General features: G+C 53.5%; 1 pseudogene; it reads left to right on the top strand.

Moving 5' to 3' along the window:
* Positions 1-20,025, top strand: part of LOC129356401 (spectrin beta chain, non-erythrocytic 1-like) — a 36,772-nt pseudogene that overhangs the window by 3,183 nt on the left and 13,564 nt on the right.

Raw genomic sequence — 20,025 nt, 5'->3', positions numbered from 1 at the left:
TTCAGTGAAGCTGGATGCAGATTCTGGTTCCCTGAACACACGAGCCAGCCAATGAGGCGGCAGCTCCTGCTGCCGTCCAATCAGAGTCAGACTTGGCTGTGCCAGGTTCAGGGTGTCGGTCAGTGTGGGAACTTCCAGCCTCCTGATTCTACCTGAGCAGCATGACCTCAACCTCTGCAGTATGAAATATTAATGCAGCAAAGAGGTGCATTAAATATTAACTCCCCATGAAGTGCTGGAGCCTTCTGGACTGCAACAAGAGCTCAACGTGTTCAGGAATAAAACTACTTTCTGTTTCGATATGAATGAAAAAAGTAATAAAATCAGTGATGAGATTTTTCTCAGTGTTGATCTGGATGATAGTTGATGTAAAGGTGGAAACGTGTCTCCTCCTCTGCTGCCAGTCTGCTCTCCATCCTGCTGAAATGATGCTGACCCAAAGCTCTGACCCCCCCATTAGAGCTCAGCCAATCGGTGCGCAGCAGCCAAACTCAACATGATCATTGGTCAGGAAGAAACAATACAGTGTTAGGTTCTGATCCATGGAACCGGGCCCAGGTTCTGGTTCTGCCTCTGACCCGTGGTTCCGCCCGCAGGTGTGGTGGCCCTGAAGCGGCCCGTGTCAGCCGACCCATCATGATGACGACGGTGGCGGCCGAGTACGACCCGATGGAGCTGCACGGCCAGTACAGCAGCAGCGACACCGTCAACAACCGCTGGGACGAGGACTGGGACAACGAGAACAGCTCCGCCCGGCTCTTCGAGCGCTCGCGCATCAAGGCTCTGGCAGGTAGGCGGGGCGGCGCCCACTGTGGGCGGGTGGGCAGGCGGGTGGGCAGGCGGATCCGACTCATTTAGGAGCAAGTGCATGAGGTTGACTGACAGCGCTAAGCCCCTCCTCCAGGCTGTGATTGGTTGTTCCTGGAAGGAGCTGTGCGTTTCTGCCACAGCTCAGGCAGGAAGTGGAGCCGTTACGACCAGAGGAAGCCCCGCCTCTCTGCACTGGAAAGAGGGCGGGGCCAGTAACACAAATGCACCAATCAGAACCATCAGAACCAGAAGCAGCTGGTTCTAACCAGCCTGACGAGCGAGTGAGGTGCTTTAGGTCCAGATTCCGGTCCAGGTTCTGGTTCAGGTTCTGGTTCTGGTTCTGGTCCAGTTTCAGGTTCTGGTTCTGGTTCTGGTCCAGTTTCAGGTTCTGGATCTGGTTCTGGTCCAGCAGGCCCGGCAGGATGTTTGTTTCCCACTTCCTGTCTTTGACTCTGGAATGTGAGGAACAATGAAGGGAAACTGATGACATCATCGTGACGCTGCCGCGTCATTGGCTCTTGCTCTCCACTGTAAAAAGCTGTTGGGGAAAATACCAGTCTGTTTGCAGAAGACAAACTGGGACCAGCATTATGCTGGTCGGACCAGTTCTGGACCGGTTCTGATTCCACACACAAGTAGTTTCAGTCCCATGAGAAGTCTAAGGTAGAAATTGACCTTTGACCTCATCAGAAATCAGCACCAGTTTGTTGTTTTAGGGGCTGGTTTTTGTTTGAGCTTCATAGAAAGAATGAAGGAAAAGATGACGGCGCCCCCTGCAGGCTCATTATGGAACAGTTACTGTATTATCAATGGACCAGGAACGACCTGCAACTTCTGCACACTCACAGCTGGACCCGCACCAGAGAGCCACAGATCTGACCTGGTTCTGGTTCTGGATCCAAACCAGCAGCAGATGATGTTGAAATGATCCTCCAGAACCTCCTGGTGACCCGCTGACCTCGGCTGCATCTGGTCCGGCAGCAGAACCAGCGTTCCCTCGCTTCCTGCTGTCTGTCAGAAACAGGAGATCAGCTTCCTGAACCTCCATGTCTGGACTGGCTGGCGTGGGCGGTACCGGTCCTGGTTCTGTTCCCAGGAAACACTCTGGGTTTCAGAACGGGAGTTCCTCAAGGCCGTGTGCTCGGGTCCCTGATCCCGGCCCGTCTGGAGGCGGATCTTGTCCAGACAAGAAACGGCTGAGGAGCTGGGATTCTCAGAGTTCTGACCCGGTTCTGGTTCTGCATGGATCTCTGCTGGAAGCGACCTCCTGAAGGAATCTTATTCACCTTCACTTCTTGCAGCGTGTCCGTCCGGCAGGGGAGGCCCTCGCTGCTGCCTTGCTGCGAGGGCGGGGCAGGGTGTCAAGGCGACCTCTGGACTCGTCGGGTCGCTACTCCCGGTCCGCTCCACAGGCTCCCATCCAGAACCAGAACCAGAGTTTCAGACTGTGACTGTGGGTTAAACTTTAATCTGAGCTTCTTGTTCATGAAGTCCAAAGTTCAGCTCCGTCGCTGCAAAGGAATCTACCGCGGGATTTCATCCCGACCGGATCCTCGGATCGGCTGGGACTCTTCTGGCTGGACCGTGTCGGCCGGAATGTTGCTGGACTGAAGTAGAACCGAGCCTGGAGCGGTCCGGGATCTGATCCACCAAGAGCCGCGCATAAGGAGCCGCAGCAGGGATGGAGGCGGAGCCGCAGGCCAGCAGCAGCCTGCTGGACGGCCGCTTCAAGCAGCTGCAAGGTGAGGGGGAACCCTGACTGCAGGTTCTGCAGGTTTGGGTCGGTTCCCTCTAACTGGGTTCAGTATCAACTGGTTTCTCTGCGGAACCGTTTGTACTGATATTTGGGTCGGCCCGGTTCTGGGACGACTCCTCTGGAGCGCCCCCGGCTCGGCCTGCAGGTGTTGTCTTCCTTGTAGACGTCTGTCTGCGGCGGCGATGACATCATCGACTGTCATCAGATCTCAATTAAATTGATCCGATTTAATCTGTGCTAAAGTTGGATGAAACTCAAATTGTGTCATCTGATTCTCCAGAACCGGCTTCGTTAGGAAAATGTTAAACATCAGGATTCTGTTCATCAAATATTTTATGTCTGTCGCTATGGTTCTAGAGTTGATGGTTCTATTCCACGAAGGAACACTTCCTGTTGCGAAATCAGAACCAACAACCCGATCCGGTTCCTCTTCCTGGATTCAGTGTAAAGCTCCGAAGTCCAGGACCGAGCCAGGAGCATCTACTGAATGAACGGTTCTGACCCAGTTTGTGTCTCTGTCCACCCAGATGAACGTGAAGCGGTCCAGAAGAAGACCTTCACCAAGTGGGTCAACTCCCACCTGTCCAGAGTCTCCTGCAGGATCACCGACCTTTACCTGGACCTGAGGGACGGCCGCATGCTCATCAAGCTGCTGGAGGTTCTGTCTGGAGAGAGGCTGGTGAGGGCCGCTGGTTCCCAGGGGTCAGTAGGGGACGCTGGTTCCTAGGGGTCGGTGAGAGCCGCTGGTTCCCAGGGGTCGGTGGGGGACGCTGGTTCCTAGGGGTCGGTGAGGGCCGCTGGTTCCCAGGGGTCGGTAGGGGACGCTGCTTCCTAGGGGTCGGTGGGGTCGCTGGTTCCTAGGGGTCGGTAGGGGACGCTGGTTCCTAGGGGTCGGTGAGGGCCGCTGGTTCCAGGGGTCGGTGAGGGCCGCTGGTTCCCAGGGGTCGGTGAGGGCCGCTGGTTCCCAGGGGTCAGTAGGGGACGCTGGTTCCTAGGGGTCGGTGGGGGTCGCTGGTTCCTAGGGGTCGGTGGGGTCGCTGGTTCCTAGGGGTCGGTGAGAGCCGCTGGTTCCCAGGGGTCGGTGAGGGCCGCTGGTTAGGGTCGGTGGGGGACGCTGGTTCCCAGAGGTCGGTGAGGGCCGCTGGTTCCTAGGGGTCGGTGAGGGCCGCTGGTTCCCAGGGGTCAGTAGGGGACGCTGGTTCCTAGGGGTCGGTGGGGGTCGCTGGTTCCTAGGGGTCGGTGGGGGTCGCTGGTTCCTAGGGGTCGGTGAGGGCCGCTGGTTCCTAGGGGTCGGGGGGTCGCTGGTTCCTAGGGGTCGGTGGGGGTCGCTGGTTCCTAGGGGTCGGTGAGGGCCGCTGGTTCCTAGGGGTCGGTGGGGGTCGCTGGTTCCCAGGGGTCAGTAGGGGACGCTGGTTCCTAGGGTCGGTGGGGGTCGCTGGTTCCCAGGGGTCAGTAGGGGCCGCTGGTTCCTAGGGTCGGTGAGGGCCGCTGGTTCCCAGGGGTCAGTAGGGGCCGCTGGTTCCTAGGGGTCGGTGAGGGCCGCTGGTTCCCAGGGGTCGGTGGGGGCCGCTGGTTCCTAGGGTCGGTGAGGGACGCTGGTTCCCAGGGGTCAGTGAGACGTGGTTCCTAGGGCTGGTGAGGGTCGCTGGTTCCTAGGGGTCAGTAGGGGACGCTGGTTCCCAGGCGGTGAGGGCCGCTGGTTCCCAGGGTCGGTGAGGGCCGCTGGTTCCCAGGGGTCGGTGAGGGACGCTGGTTCCCAGGGGTCGGTGAGGGCCGCTGGTTCCCAGGGGTCGGTGAGGGACGCTGGTTCCTAGGGGCTGGTGAGGGTCGCTGGTTCCTAGGGGTCGGTGAGGGACGCTGGTTCCTAGGGGTGGTGAGGGTCGCTGGTTCCTAGGGTCGGTGAGGGCCGCTGGTTCCTAGGGTCGGTGAGGGCCGCTGGTTCCCAGGGGTCGGTGGGGGCCGCTGGTTCCCAGGGTCGGTGAGGGCCGCTGGTTCCCAGGGTCGGTGAGGGCCGCTGGTTCCAGGGTCGGTGGGAGCCGCTGGTTCCTAGGGTCGGTGGGAGCGCTGGTTCCTAAGGGTCGGTGGGGGCCGCTGGTTCCCAGGGGTCGGTGAGGGCCGCTGGTTCCTAGGGGTCGGTGGGGGCCGCTGGTTCCTAGGGGTCGGTGGGGCCGCTGGTTCCTAGGGGTCGTTGGGGGCCGCTGGTTCCCAGGGGTCGGTGAGGGCCGCTGGTTCCTAGGGGTCGGTGAGGGCCGCTGGTTCCAGGGGTCGGTGGGGCCGCTGGTTCCTAGGGTCGGTGAGGGCCGCTGGTTCCTAAGGGTCGGTGGGGGCCGCTGGTTCCTAGGGGTCGGTGGGGGCCGCTGGGGGTCGCTGGTTCCTAGGGGTCGGTGAGGGCCGCTGGTTCCCAGGGGTCGGTGAGGGCCGCTGGTTCCTAGGGTCGGTGAGGGCCGCTGGTTCCTAGGGGCTGGTGAGGGCCGCTGGTTCCTAGGGGTCAGTAGGGGACGCTGGTTCCTAGGGGCTGGTGAGGGCCGCTGGTTCCTAGGGGTCGGTGGGGGTCGCTGGTTCCTAAGGGTCGGTGGGGCCGCTGGTTCCTAGGGGTCGGTGGGGGCCGCTGGGGGTCGCTGGTTCCTAGGGGTCGGTGAGGGCCGCTGGTTCCTAGGGGTCAGTAGGGGACGCTGGTTCCTAGGGGCTGGTGAGGGCCGCTGGTTCCCAGGGGTCGGTGAGGGCCGCTGGTTCCTAGGGGTCGGTGAGGGCCGCTGGTTCCCAGGGGTCGGTGGGGCCGCTGGTTCCTAGGGTCAGTGAGGGCCGCTGGTTCCTAAGGGTCGGTGGGGGCCGCTGGTTCCTAGGGTCGGTGAGGGCCGCTGGTTCCTAGGGGTGGTGAGGGCCGCTGGTTCCTAGGGGTCAGTAGGGGCGCTGGTTCCTAGGGTCGGTGAGGGCCGCTGGTTCCCAGGGGTCGGTGAGGGCCGCTGGTTCCTAGGGTCGGTGAGGGCCGCTGGTTCCTAGGGCTGGTGAGGGCCGCTGGTTCCTAGGGGTCGGTGAGGGCCGCTGGTTCCTAGGGGCTGGTGAGGGCCGCTGGTTCCTAGGGGTCAGTAGGGGACGCTGGTTCCTAGGGGCTGGTGAGGGCCGCTGGTTCCCAGGGGTCGGTGAGGGCCGCTGGTTCCTAGGGGCTGGTGAGGGCCGCTGGTTCCCAGGGGTCGGTGGGGGCCGCTGGTTCCTAGGGTCGGTGAGGGCCGCTGGTTCCTAAGGGTCGGTGGGGGCCGCTGGTTCCTAGGGGTCGGTGGGGGCCGCTGGGGGTCGCTGGTTCCTAGGGTCGGTGAGGGCCGCTGGTTCCTAGGGGCTGGTGAGGGCCGCTGGTTCCCAGGGGTCGGTGGGGCCGCTGGTTCCTAGGGTCGGTGAGGGCCGCTGGTTCTAGGGTCGGTGAGGGTCGCTGGTTCCTAGGGGTCGGTGAGGGCCGCTGGTTCCTAGGGTCAGTAGGGGACGCTGGTTCCTAGGGTCGGTGAGGGCCGCTGGTTCCTAGGGGTCAGTGGGGGCCGCTGGTTCCTAGGGGTCGTGGGGGCCGCTGGGGGTCGCTGGTTCCTAGGGGTCGGTGAGGGCCGCTGGTTCCTAGGGCTGGTGAGGGCCGCTGGTTCCCAGGGGTCGGTGGGGGCTGCTGGTTCCTAGGGTCGGTGAGGGCCGCTGGTTCCTAGGGTCGGTGAGGGTCGCTGGTTCTAGGGGTCGGTGAGGGCCGCTGGTTCCTAGGGGTCAGTAGGGGACGCTGGTTCCTAGGGGTCAGTGGGGGCCTGGCTGATTTCAGGCGTTTTGCTGAACTCCAGTCGTCTGACACTGAAACTGGGCACTGAGCCATGAATCCATTGCTTTCGGGCCCCTCCAGAACCTGCAGCCCCTGGGGATGCTGGGTAATTTAGTCTGCATGCACTACAACCTCGACCAGCTGGTTCTGGTTCTTCTCTGGTTCCACTTGATCTGGAACCCAAGAAGTGGGTGGAGCCTAAAATCCCTCCCTGGGTTAGACGCCGCTTCGCTTCAGTTCTTCCAGGCGCGTCCACTTCCTGTTTTGCTGCTGTTAGCAGTCAGAGCGGCGGGTTCTGGATCCAGATAAGGGGGCTCCCATCCAGTTCCCTCAACCCTGTCCTGAGGTTCTGTTACACTCACTTCCTGTACTGTGTTTAGGGTCTGCTAAACGCTTTACTGCCCCTCTGATAAGGCAGGGCTGGCATGCCATAGTTACCAAGCAGCCATCTTGACACATCTTTACAATAACCAGCGGCCCCTAGTGGTTAGCAGAGGGACTGCAGGGTTTACAATAACCAGCGGCCCCTAGTGGTCAGCAGAGGGACTGCAGGGTTTACAATAACCAGCGGCCCTAGTGGTCAGCAGAGGGACTACATTCCCTTGTTTCTCTGCAGCCGAAGCCCACCAAAGGCCGGATGCGCATCCACTGCCTGGAGAACGTGGACAAAGCGCTGCAGTTCCTGAAGGAGCAGCGGGTTCACCTGGAGAACATGGGATCCCACGACATTGTCGACGGCAACCACCGACTCACTCTGGGCCTCATCTGGACATCATCCTGCGCTTCCAGGTAACAGAGCCACGCCCCATCGGGCTGCAGACAGGTGGAGGTGAGACGGGCGGCCCTGACGCGTCTGCTGTCCCGCCCTCAGATCCAGGACATCAGTGTCGAGACCGAAGACAACAAGGAGAAGCGATCGGCCAAGGACGCCCTGCTCCTGTGGTGCCAGATGAAGACGGCCGGGTGAGTCTTCACCTGCGCAGGTAACCAGGTGACGCTGCTGGATCGGGCCGTCTCTGACCTCAGCTGTTCCTCTGCAGTTATTCCAACGTCAACATTCACAACTTCAGCACCAGCTGGAGAGACGGCATGGCCTTCAACGCCCTCATCCACAAACACAGGTACCCTCCTCCTCCTGGACACCTGGACAGGTGTGGTACAGGTGTGTTGTGAAAAACCTGTCTGGTGTTTTAGACCTGACTGATCGACTTCGACAAGCTGAAGAAGTCCAACGCTCACTACAACCTGCAGAATGCGTTCAACCTGGCGGAGCAGCACCTGGGCCTCACCAAGCTGCTGGACCCAGAAGGTTCTGACCCGTCTGACCGCCAGGCAACAAGCAGTTCCCTGGCTGAACCTCGCTCACCGGGCTGCTGTGTCTGTCTGCAGATATCAGCGTGGACCATCCTGATGAGAAGTCTGTCATCACCTACGTGGTCACCTACTACCACTACTTCTCCAAGATGAAGGCGCTGAAGGTGGAGGGCAAACGCATCGGGAAGGTAGGAGCCTGCAGCGCTGCGCTTCACCCAAACCACAGCAGACTGGTTCTCAGCAGTCACTGAATTAACTAAAGGAACCGGTCCTGGGTCTAACACGGCCAGCCAGAACTATATTACTTTCCCAGACCAATGGGCTCAGAGTTTTAACTGCTACAAGAACCTGAACTCTTTTCCTCAGAGAATCTTTTGGACACAAAGACGGTTGGACATGAACACTGATAAAGAACAGGACTGAAAACAGAAAGTAATCCAGGATTTAAGGTCCAGTCGTGTTCTGTAGGGGACTAGGTTCTGGTCCAGACGGGTCTGAATGAAGCGCCGGATCCGGTCCACTCTCCTGTTTCCTGCTGCTTTAGAGGAATCTGGTCAGAATATTGACCCAAACGGACCTTCACTTTCAGAAAGCTGAGATTCTTCAACCAGGTGAGGTACAGAACAGAACTGGACCAATCAGAGAGGGCAGGTAGTCACCAGCTCCCTCAGCAAGGGTCCGGTACCAAGGGTCCGGTAACAAGAGACCGGTACCAAGGGTCCGGTACCAAGGGCCCGGTACCAAGGGTCCGGTACCAAGGGTCCGGTACCAAGAGACCGGTACCAAGGCCCTGGTTCCTTCTTCACCCTTTGGGTCAGATTTCCGGTGAATCCGGTTCCGCTCTGCTGTCGGTTCACCTGAGTCATCCAGGTTCTGTTGTCCAGGTTCTGGACAACGCCATCGAGACGGAGAAGATGATCGAGAAGTACGAGTCTCTGGCGTCGGACCTGCTGGAGTGGATCGAACAGACCATCATCATCCTCAACAACAGGAAGTTCGCCAACTCGCTGCTGGGCGTCCAGCAGCAGCTGCAGGCCTTCAACACGTACCGCACCGTGGAGAAACCGCCCAAGTGAGTGGAGCCGCCGCTCCGGGTAACTGCAGCCGGTCAGACACTGAGTCTGTTGTCCTCTCAGGTTCACAGAGAAAGGGAACCTGGAGGTTCTGCTCTTCACCATCCAGAGCAAGATGAGGGCCAACAACCAGAAGGTCTACATGCCCGCGAAGGGAAGCTCATCTCAGACATCAACAAGGTGAGCGCCGCCCACCGCCCGCCCGTTCTCCGAAAGCCGTCCGGATTTAGAGTCTTCGTCTGCTCCTCCATCAGGCCTGGGAACGCCTGGAGAAGGCGGAGCACGAGAGGGAGCTGGCTCTCGGACGGAGCTGATCAGACAGGAGAAGCTGGAGCAGCTGGCCAGACGCTTTGACCGCAAGGCAGCCATGAGGGAGACGTGGCTGAGCGAGAACCAGAGGCTGGTGTCTCAGGTAAGCAGAGCTCTGCTGCAGTTCACCTTTAGCTCACCTGCCCTCCTCACCTGCCCTCCCCTCTGGCTGCAGGACAACTTTGGCTTCGACCTGCAGGCCGTGGAGGCGGCCACCAAGAAGCACGAGGCCATCGAGACGGACATCGCGGCGTACGAGGAGCGCGTTCAGGCGGTGGTCGCGTGGCCAAGGAGCTGGAGGCGGAGCGTTACCATGACATCAAGCGCGTCGCGGCCAGGAAGGACAACGTGATCCGGCTGTGGGAATACCTGCTGGAGCTGCTGAAGGCCCGGCGCCAGCGGCTGGAGATGAACCTGGGCTGCAGAGGGTTTTCCAGGAGATGCTCCACATCATGGACTGGATGGACGAGATGAAGGCAGGCAGAGGAACGCGCCTTCAGGCCCGGGATCCCAGACCGGGATCCCAGACCGGGATCCCAGACCGGGATCCCAGACCGGGATCCCAGACCGGGATCCCAGACCGGGATCCCAGACCGGGATCCCAGACCGGGATCCCAGACCGGGATCCCAGACCGGGATCCCAGCTCTAACCCCGTCTGTCTTCCAGATGCTGCTGCTGTCCCAGGACTACGGGAAGCACCTGCTGGGCGTGGAGGACCTGCTGCAGAAACACGCTCTGGTGGAGGCCGACATCGCCATCCAGGCCGACAGGGTGAAGGCCGTCATCAACAACGCCAACAAGAACTCAGTGGCCGACAGCGGTGAGCAGCTCTGGCCACATGTGGCACCACGCCTTCACCATGAGCGCCACCTGGAGGAGAACGGCTGCTTTAACTAGAACGACTGCTGTTCCTTCCAAAGCAGAAAACGATCCGTCAGCTTCGCTCCGACAGTCTGGGGGGTTTAAATCTCTGCCGTCGTTCCAGAGACATCATGTCTCAAACATTCACTCTGCTTCCTCAAAGCTTTCTCCTCGCGCTTAAAACTCGTCTCTCTGCTCAGATCAAATCTCAGCCGACAGAAATCTCTGCTGGCTGCGTTTGTAACCCATCTGTCTGTCTGTCTGTCCTACATCAGCATAGCAACATTATAGGAAACCCATCAATCGGATAAGAATCAGTAGTTACTGACCTCTGCCCCTGCGCTGAGGGATGGCTGGTGTCATCAGGACATCAACGTTTCCACTTTGTCGCTGCTTTATTGATTTTTTTTAGCTCCGATTCTGTGTTTTGTGATGCAGAGCGAGGAAACGGTTTAACACAGCAACCAACAGCAACTAACAGCAACTAACACAGCAACTAACAGCAACTAACACAGCAACTAACAGCAACTAACACAGCAACTAACACAGCAACTAACACAGCAACTAACAGCAACTAACACAGCAACTAACACAGCAACTAACAGCAACTAACAGCAACTAACAGCAACTAACACAGGAACTAACAGCAACTAACACAGCAACTAACACAGCAACTAACAGCAACTAACACAGCAACTAACACAGCAACTAACAGCAACTAACAGCAACTAACACAGCAACTAACACAGCAACTAACACAGGAACTAACACAGCAACTAACAGCAACTAACACAGCAACTAACACAGGAACTAACACAGCAACTAACACAGCAACTAACAGCAACTAACAGCAACTAACAGCAACTAACACAGCAACTAACACAGCAACTAACACAGGAACTAACACAGCAACTAACAGCAACTAACACAGCAACTAACACAGGAACTAACACAGCAACTAACACAGCAACTAACACAGCAACTAACACAGCAACTAACACAGCAACTAACACAGGAACTAACAGCAACTAACACAGCAACTAACACAGGAACTAACACAGCAACTAACAGCAACTAACACAGCAACTAACAGCAACTAACACAGCAACTAACACAGCAACTAACACAGCAACTAACACAGGAACTAACACAGCAACTAACAGCAACTAACACAGCAACTAACACAGGAACTAACAGCAACTAACAGCAACTAACACAGGAACTAACACAGCAACTAACACAGGAACTAACAGCAACTAACACAGCAACTAACACAGCAACTAACACAGGAACTAACACAGCAACTAACACAGCAACTAACACAGCAACTAACACAGGAACTAACACAGCAACTAACACAGCAACTAACACAGGAACTAACACAGCAACTAACAGCAACTAACACAGCAACTAACAGCAACTAACACAGCAACTAACACAGCAACTAACACAGGAACTAACACAGCAACTAACACAGCAACTAACACAGGAACTAACACAGCAACTAACAGCAACTAACACAGCAACTAACACAGGAACTAACACAGCAACTAACACAGCAACTAACACAGCAACTAACACAGGAACTAACACAGCAACTAACACAGCAACTAACACAGGAACTAACACAGCAACTAACAGCAACTAACACAGCAACTAACAGCAACTAACACAGCAACTAACACAGCAACTAACACAGCAACTAACACAGGAACTAACACAGCAACTAACAGCAACTAACACAGCAACTAACACAGGAACTAACAGCAACTAACAGCAACTAACACAGCAACTAACACAGCAACTAACAGCAACTAACACAGCAACTAACAGCAACTAACACAGCAACTAACACAGCAACTAACACAGCAACTAACACAGGAACTAACACAGCAACTAACAGCAACTAACACAGCAACTAACACAGGAACTAACAGCAACTAACACAGGAACTAACACAGGAACTAACACAGCAACTAACAGCAACTAACACAGCAACTAACAGCAACTAACACAGCAACTAACACAGGAACCAACAGCAACTAACACAGCAACTAACACAGGAACTAACACAGCAACTAACAGCAACTAACACAGCAACTAACACAGGAACTAACAGCAACTAACACAGCAACTAACACAGGAACTAACACAGCAACTAACAGCAACTAACACAGCAACTAACACAGGAACTAACAGCAACTAACAGCAACTAACACAGGAACTAACACAGCAACTAACACAGCAACTAACACAGGAACTAACAGCAACTAACACAGCAACTAACACAGCAACTAACACAGGAACTAACACAGAACTAACACAGCAACTAACACAGGAACTAACACAGGAACTAACAGCAACTAACAGCAACTAACACAGCAACTAACACAGCAACTAACACAGGAACTAACACAGCAACTAACACAGCAACTAACACAGGAACTAACACAGCAACTAACAGCAACTAACACAGCAACTAACACAGGAACTAACAGCAACTAACACAGGAACTAACAGCAACTAACACAGGAACTAACAGCAACTAACACAGCAACTAACACAGGAACTAACAGCAACTAACACAGGAACTAACAGCAACTAACACAGCAACTAACACAGGAACTAACACAGCAACTAACAGCAACTAACACAGCAACTAACAGCAACTAACACAGCAACTAACACAGCAACTAACACAGCAACTAACACAGCAACTAACAGCAACTAACACAGCAACTAACAGCAACTAACACAGCAACTAACACAGCAACTAACACAGGAACTAACAGCAACTAACAGCAACTAACAGCAACTAACACAGCAACTAACAGCAACTAACACAGCAACTAACACAGCAACTAACACAGGAACTAACAGCAACTAACAGCAACTAACACAGCAACTAACACAGCAACTAACAGCAACTAACACAGCAACTAACACAGCAACTAACAGCAACTAACAGCAACCAACACAGCAACTAACACAGCAACTAACAGCAACTAACAGCAACCAACAGCAACTAACACAGCAACTAACACAGCAACTAACACAGCAACTAACACAGGAACTAACAGCAACTAACAGCAACTAACACAGCAACTAACACAGCAACTAACACAGGAACTAACACAGGAACTAACAGCAACTAACAGCAACTAACACAGCAACTAACACAGCAACTAACAGCAACTAACAGCAACTAACAGCAACTAACACAGCAACTAACAGCAACTAACAGCAACTAACACAGCAACTAACACAGCAACTAACAGCAACTAACAGCAACTAACAGCAACTAACACAGCAACTAACAGCAACTAACACAGCAACTAACACAGCAACTAACAGCAACTAACAGCAACTAACAGCAACTAACAGCAACTAACACAGCAACTAACACAGCAACTAACACAGCAACTAACACAGCAACTAACAGCAACTAACACAGCAACTAACACAGCAACTAACACAGGAACTAACAGCAACTAACACAGCAACTAACACAGCAACTAACACAGCAACTAACACAGGAACTAACAGCAACTAACACAGCAACTAACACAGCAACTAACACAGCAACTAACACAGGAACTAACAGCAACTAACACAGCAACTAACACAGCAACTAACAGCAACTAACACAGCAACTAACACAGCAACTAACACAGCAACTAACAGCAACTAACAGCAACTAACAGCAACTAACACAGCAACTAACACAGCAACTAACACAGCAACTAACACAGCAACTAACAGCAACTAACACAGCAACTAACACAGCAACTAACACAGCAACTAACACAGCAACTAACAGCAACTAACACAGCAACTAACACAGCAACTAACACAGCAACTAACACAGGAACTAACAGCAACTAACACAGCAACTAACACAGCAACTAACACAGGAACTAACACAGCAACTAACACAGCAACTAACACAGCAACTAACAGCAACTAACACAGCAACTAACAGCAACTAACACAGCAACTAACACAGCAACTAACAGCAACTAACAGCAACTAACAGCAACTAACACAGCAACTAACACAGGAACTAACAGCAACCAACAGCAACTAACACAGCAACTAACACAGGAACTAACAGCAACTAACAGCAACTAACAGCAACTGTCATGACAGCTGGTACATGCAGAACTTGCAGCACTAATATGTTCAGCAACATATTTCATGTTGGTGGAGACTTTTATGGCGACAGCGTTCTGCAGCCGGACCGCAGCCTGTCTGTCCCGAGTGAGAGGCAATTAGCCGCCATTAGCCGCCATTAGCCGTTATTAGCTGCTAATAGCGGCTAATAGCTGTGCTGCTTCTTCCTCAGCACTGCAGCCACAATGACAGTCATTCGTTCAACACCATGTTTCACTCTGTCTCCACATTGCAAATGAATCGCATGAAGCCGAGTAGCTATTGATCGATGCTTGCCAGTCACCACGGCTCACCCACTCAAAGGAAACAAACGCACCCAGCTTGCATTCTATTGGCTGAGAGGTTGCCAGGCAACAGTACTTTTCTGTTCCAAGCAGAAAATGATTGGCCAGCCAGCAGAGAGGTTAGCAAGACCAGATCTGATCCGAGCAGAGAGACGGGTTTTGGACGCGTGGAGAAAAAGTTTGGAGTTCAAGCATCAGAAGTTTTGAGAAGCAAAACATCAAATCCTGCTTTCAAAATGAAAATGTGTGCGCTGGAATTATGGCAGGAAAATCCCCCATATGAGCCACTGAAAACGTTTCCCTAGAGGAAGGCTGACACGCTAAAACCATAATGCGATGCTAACAGCTGTAACTTTCATTTTTAGTGAAATTAGAAAATCTGCTGGAGAAAAACTGTTGAAGTTTGAGAAGCATCAGTTACCAGATTGCACTCTGTAAAACTGAAAATGACCAAAAATAGCATCAAATGTAAATTGTGATTTTAGAAAAACTATGAAGGATATCAGAGAGTTGAGTCATCTGAAGGTAATGGACGGCTTGCGACTCGCTAAAGAGTTGAAAGACGTTTCCAGGTTTCCAGGTTGAAGTCAGAAGCTGCCAAAGTCCATAAAGCTTTTGCTGAATGCTGAAGATTTCAGTCCATTTCAGTGGGGATGAAATTTGCACACAAGTTGAAATATTTCCAAACTTGCAGTAGCAGGCCTTCTGCAGCTTACGGCAAATTCAATTTAAGGCTTTTCAATACTTTTTTAGTACTGCCTGAAATTAAATTTAGGACCAACTTCACAATACACACAAACAGAAATACAACTAGAAAGAAGTTAAAAAAATGTCAAAGGTTTTGGTCCGATGTAAAAGTTAACATTTTTCAACCACTTTCCAAAGTTGAAAAACAAACGAAATTCATTTGAAACGACTCTTCTGCGTTCTGATGAAGCCCAGCCTCAACGTAAGAATCTCATTTTGGACCAGGCAGCATCCCATCATGACCTCCGGCTTCAGTGTGGAATATCTCTGCAGAAACGTTTCTGCGTCCAATCCTGACCTTTCTTCCCAGTGTTGTGACTGCAAGTTGCTGCTTTCACTCCTGCTTGTATTTCCTGTCTCACACACACTTTGCAGGTTCCTTTTTCCCGCTCCGGTTCTGACGGTTCAGCTTCCGTGGATTTTAACAATCGGAGTCATTTCGACTCCTCGGCTCAGAGGATTCGCCCTGCGTGTAGAGGCTGGGATCAAACTGCGCAGAACGGCCCTTTAAACAGAGACACAATCAGAACATCACCAGGATAATAACTCAGAAATAATCCAAATAGTTTGGATTTTATCCCAGTAACTCAGAAACACGAGAACCAGGATGCAGAACGGAGCAACGATCAGGATCAGAGAATCCAGGGCAAAATCAATACTCATCATCACAATCAGTGATGATGAGTATTGATGACTGGTGATCAATACTAAGGATAAAATCAAACCAGCAACGAAACTGAAGAAGACAGCAATAAACCAAGAGAGCAGAAAACTATCCAAGAAAACTAAATGGAGACAAATGAAGAACAAAATAATAAGAATAAACTAAAAAACTAAATGAAATACAAAGGAATAAACTTGTATGGCAAGACCTGTTGAGCAATAATAACACAGGACTGTATGGCAAGAATAAACAGTCATTGTTTTCAGATAAAAGGTCAAATAATATTGTTAAAGTTTCAGACCAACTAACACTAAGAATAAATATATTTTACGGACAATAGCAGGAAGGAACTTATTATTTACTTATGTTTTTGATTAGATTTTACCTGATATAATATGGAATATATTTATTCCATATATTCATGTCAGTGTTGATGTCATGAGGCTGTTCAATCCAATCAACAATACTTTTCAGTCTGACTCGTTTGGATTTTATTTTTGTCATTTCTGTTAATCAATAAATCAATACTCAGGTCTATTTAAAGATATAATCCATGTTTCTGCCCCATATTTGTGTGGCATTAAAATGATCTGGAACTTCATTTTTTCCACTTCTGGATGAAACTCTGATGTCCCGTTCTCCTGAAGGCGCTGCGCGCGGCGGCGGCGCTGCGCGCGGCGGCGGCACCGCGGCGGTGGCGGCACCGCGGCGGCGGCGGCGCTGCTGAAGTTTAATTTCAGTCTGTTTGCAAATAGATCAGTTTAAATGTGTTGAACATCTTTTATCAGGTCATTTTGTTCAACATTAAGATTAAGAACATCGTTTCCTCTGATTGGCTGCTGGATGTTCATTCATTGCATTTTCTTTAGACGCCTGTAGAAATCATTTCTATTCACAATGATTTTTTGTTCTCTGGTAAATTATTTTGATTAGTACAGAAACAAGCTTAAAAATCAAATTAAGACTTTTAAGGCTAATTAAGGCCTTAGATTGATGAATTCAATGCCTTTTAATGCTTTTGAATCTGACCTGAAATGACCACAGCAGACCTGTCCTGAAGAAGCTTATGAACTATTCATAAATGCATTGATTTATGACTAGTTGAAATCAGCTGAAGTCTGCAGAAGTCGTCACACAAGCTGAAACAGATTCCTGATGAAAACACTTTGTTCTCCAGGCTACAAGCCCTGTGACCCTCAGGTCATCCAGGACCGGGTGGCCCACCTGGAGTTCTGCTACCAGGAGCTGACCCAGCTGGCCGCCGAGCGCCGTGCACGTCTCGAGGAATCCCGCCGACTCTGGAAGTTCTTCTGGGAAATGGCGGAGGAAGAGGGCTGGATCCGGGAGAAGGAGCAGATCCTGTCCTCCACGGAGCACGGCAAGGACCTGACCGGGGCGCTGCGCCTGCTGAGTCAGCAGCGGGCCCTGGAGGACGAGATGAGCGGCCGGGCCGGACACCTGCAGCACACCGTCGCCGAGGGCCAGGCCATGGTGGACGCGGGTCACTTTGGTTCTGCCAAGATCCAGGAGCGAATCTCATACCTGCAGGCTCAGTGGGCGGCGCTGGAGCAGCTTGCAGCAGGGAGAAAGAAGAGACTGGAGGAAGCTCTGGCCACGCACCAGTTTCAGGCCGACGCAGACGACGCGGACGCCTGGACGCTGGACGCTCTGCGCATCGTCTCCAGTGGAGAGACGGGCCACGATGAGTTCTCCACCCAGGCTCTGGTCAGGAAGCACAAGGACGCTGCGGCAGAGGTGGCCAGCTACCGCTCCGTCATCGACTCTCTGCATGAGCAAGTCGCTCTGCTGCCCGTAGAGGAGGCGGAGTCAGAGGACGTGCAGGGCCGCCTCGCTGGCATCGAGGAGCGCTACAAGGAAGTGTCCGAGCTCACGAAGCTGAGGAAGCAGGCGCTGCAGGATGCACTGGCTCTCTACAAGATGATGAGCGAGGCTGACGCCTGCCAGGTTTGGATCGACGAGAAGGAGCAGTGGTTGAACAGCATGGAGATTCCTGAGAAACTGGAGGACCTGGAGGTGATACAGCACAGGTAAGCTGAGGACTGACTGCATGCGTCCCGGATCTCTGTCAGGCTGCACAGATCTGATGTGACTCTGCAGGTTTGAGAATCTGGAGCCAGAGATGAACAACCAAGCGTCTCGCGTTGCTGTGGTGAACCAGATCGCCCGACAGCTGATCAACAACGGCCATCCGAGCGAGACCAACATCAAGACTCAGCAGGACAAACTGAACAACAGGTACATAAAGGAAAGAAAGAACCTTAAAGCTACAATGCAGACCTGAAACTGGACACACCTTTAGACTGTCTGACCTCCTGTCTGCAGGTGGAGCCAGTTCCGAGACCTGGTGGACCAGAAGAAGGAGTCCCTGAACTCTGCTCTGGGTGTACAGAACTATCATCTCGACTGCAACGAGACCAAATCCTGGATCAAAGAAAAGACCAAACTAATCGAGTCCACCCAGGAGCTGGGCAACGACCTCACCGGGGTCATGGCTCTGCAGAGGAAGCTGACCGGCATGGAGCGAGACTTGGCGGCCATCGAAGACAAGCTGCGTGACCTGCGGGGCGAAGCCCAGAGGCTGGCTGAGGAGCATCCTGACCAGGCCAGCGCCATCACAGACCGGCTGGCTGAGATCACCGCCGTCTGGGACGAGATGAAGAATACTCTGAAAACACGCGAGGAGTCTCTGGGCGAAGCCAGGAAGCTGCAGCAGTTCCTGCGGGAGCTGGACGACTTCCAGTCCTGGCTGTCCCGCACGCAGACGGCCATCGCCTCGGAGGACATGCCCAACGCGCTGGCCGAGGCCGAGAAGCTGATGGCCCAACACGAGAACATCAAGAACGAGATCCGCAACTACGAGGAGGACTACCAGAAGATGAGGGACATGGGGGACATGGTGACGCAGGGCCAGGCGGACGCCCAGTACATGTTCCTGCGGCAGCGGCTGCAGGCGCTCGACACCGGCTGGAACGAGCTGCACAAGATGTGGGAGAACCGGCAGAGCCTGCTGTCCCAGTCCCACGCCTACCAGCTGTTCCTGAGGGACACCAAGCAGGCCGAGGCCTTCCTCAACAACCAGGTAAGTCCAGAACCGGGACCTGTGAGCGCCCAATGTCTCGGCTGTTCTGAAACAGAACCGCCTCCAGACGTCCAGCTTGTCCTCTCTCCAGGAATACGTCCTGGCCCACACCGAGATGCCGACCACCCTGGAGGGCGCCGAGGCCGCCATCAAGAAGCAGGAGGACTTCATGACCACCATGGACGCCAACGAGGAAAAGATCAACGGTGTGGTGGAGGCGGGCAGGAGGCTGGCCGGTGACGGGAACGTCAACGCCGAGCGCATCCTCGAGAGAGCGGCCTCCATCGACGACAGGTAGCTTGAGAGCTGCGTCCGTTTGAACGGAGCCGCCGTCGGCAGCATGAAGACTCTGTGTTCAGCAGCCGGACTGTGGAGTTGTGGCTTTTTCTGAAGGCGTTTACCTGTTTGCTTCACCTGCAGCCTGATTGTAGAGACACCTGCTGTTTTCTTCTTGTTCCAGGCACAAGAAGAACCGAGAGGCAGCAGTGGAGCTGCTGATGAGACTGAAGGACAACCGCGATCTGCAGAAGTTCCTGCAGGACTGCCAGGAGGTCAGCCCTTCAGAAGCACGTTAGCCCAACATTTCCAGAGAACCGGCTCAGAAAGTCTGAGACGGAGCGAAAGGGCTCAGAGGATGAGGTTCTGTTGGGTCTCTTTGCAGCTGTCTTTATGGATCAGTGAGAAGATGCTGACGGCTCAGGACATGACGTACGACGAGGCCAGGAACCTGCACAGCAAGTGGCTGAAGCACCAGGCCTTCATGGCCGAGCTGCAGTCCAACAAGGAGTGGCTGGACAAGATCCAGAAGGTACTGCAGGGTGTAAAGGTGTGAAGTTCAGACAACTTGATGCTCAGAGTTACGGCGCTTTAGCTGAATCGGTCACAGCTGAGTCAACAGCTCATAGTTTTATTCCTTATTCTGAATGTTGTCAGTCTCTCCAACAGACTCCATTCAGCTTTTTGTCATTTCTGGTGATTTTCCACCAACAATCCTCTTCCTGTCAGAACGCTGCCATCGGCGGCGAGGTCAGCCTCCCCTTCATCACATCAGGCAGTGACAGCAGAGCCAGCGCTGTGGAGCATTAACTGTTCTAAATGAGGTGATGGGTCAGGGTCAGGGTCAGGGTCAGGGTCAGGGTCAGGGTC

This window comes from Poeciliopsis prolifica, unplaced genomic scaffold, assembly GCF_027474105.1.
Source record: "Poeciliopsis prolifica strain line A6 unplaced genomic scaffold, Auburn_PproV2 SCAFFOLD170, whole genome shotgun sequence".
Taxonomy (NCBI): Eukaryota; Metazoa; Chordata; class Actinopteri; order Cyprinodontiformes; family Poeciliidae; genus Poeciliopsis; species Poeciliopsis prolifica.
Note: the sequence above shows the minus strand (reverse complement) of the source record. Positions and strands in the feature narration are given on the sequence as shown.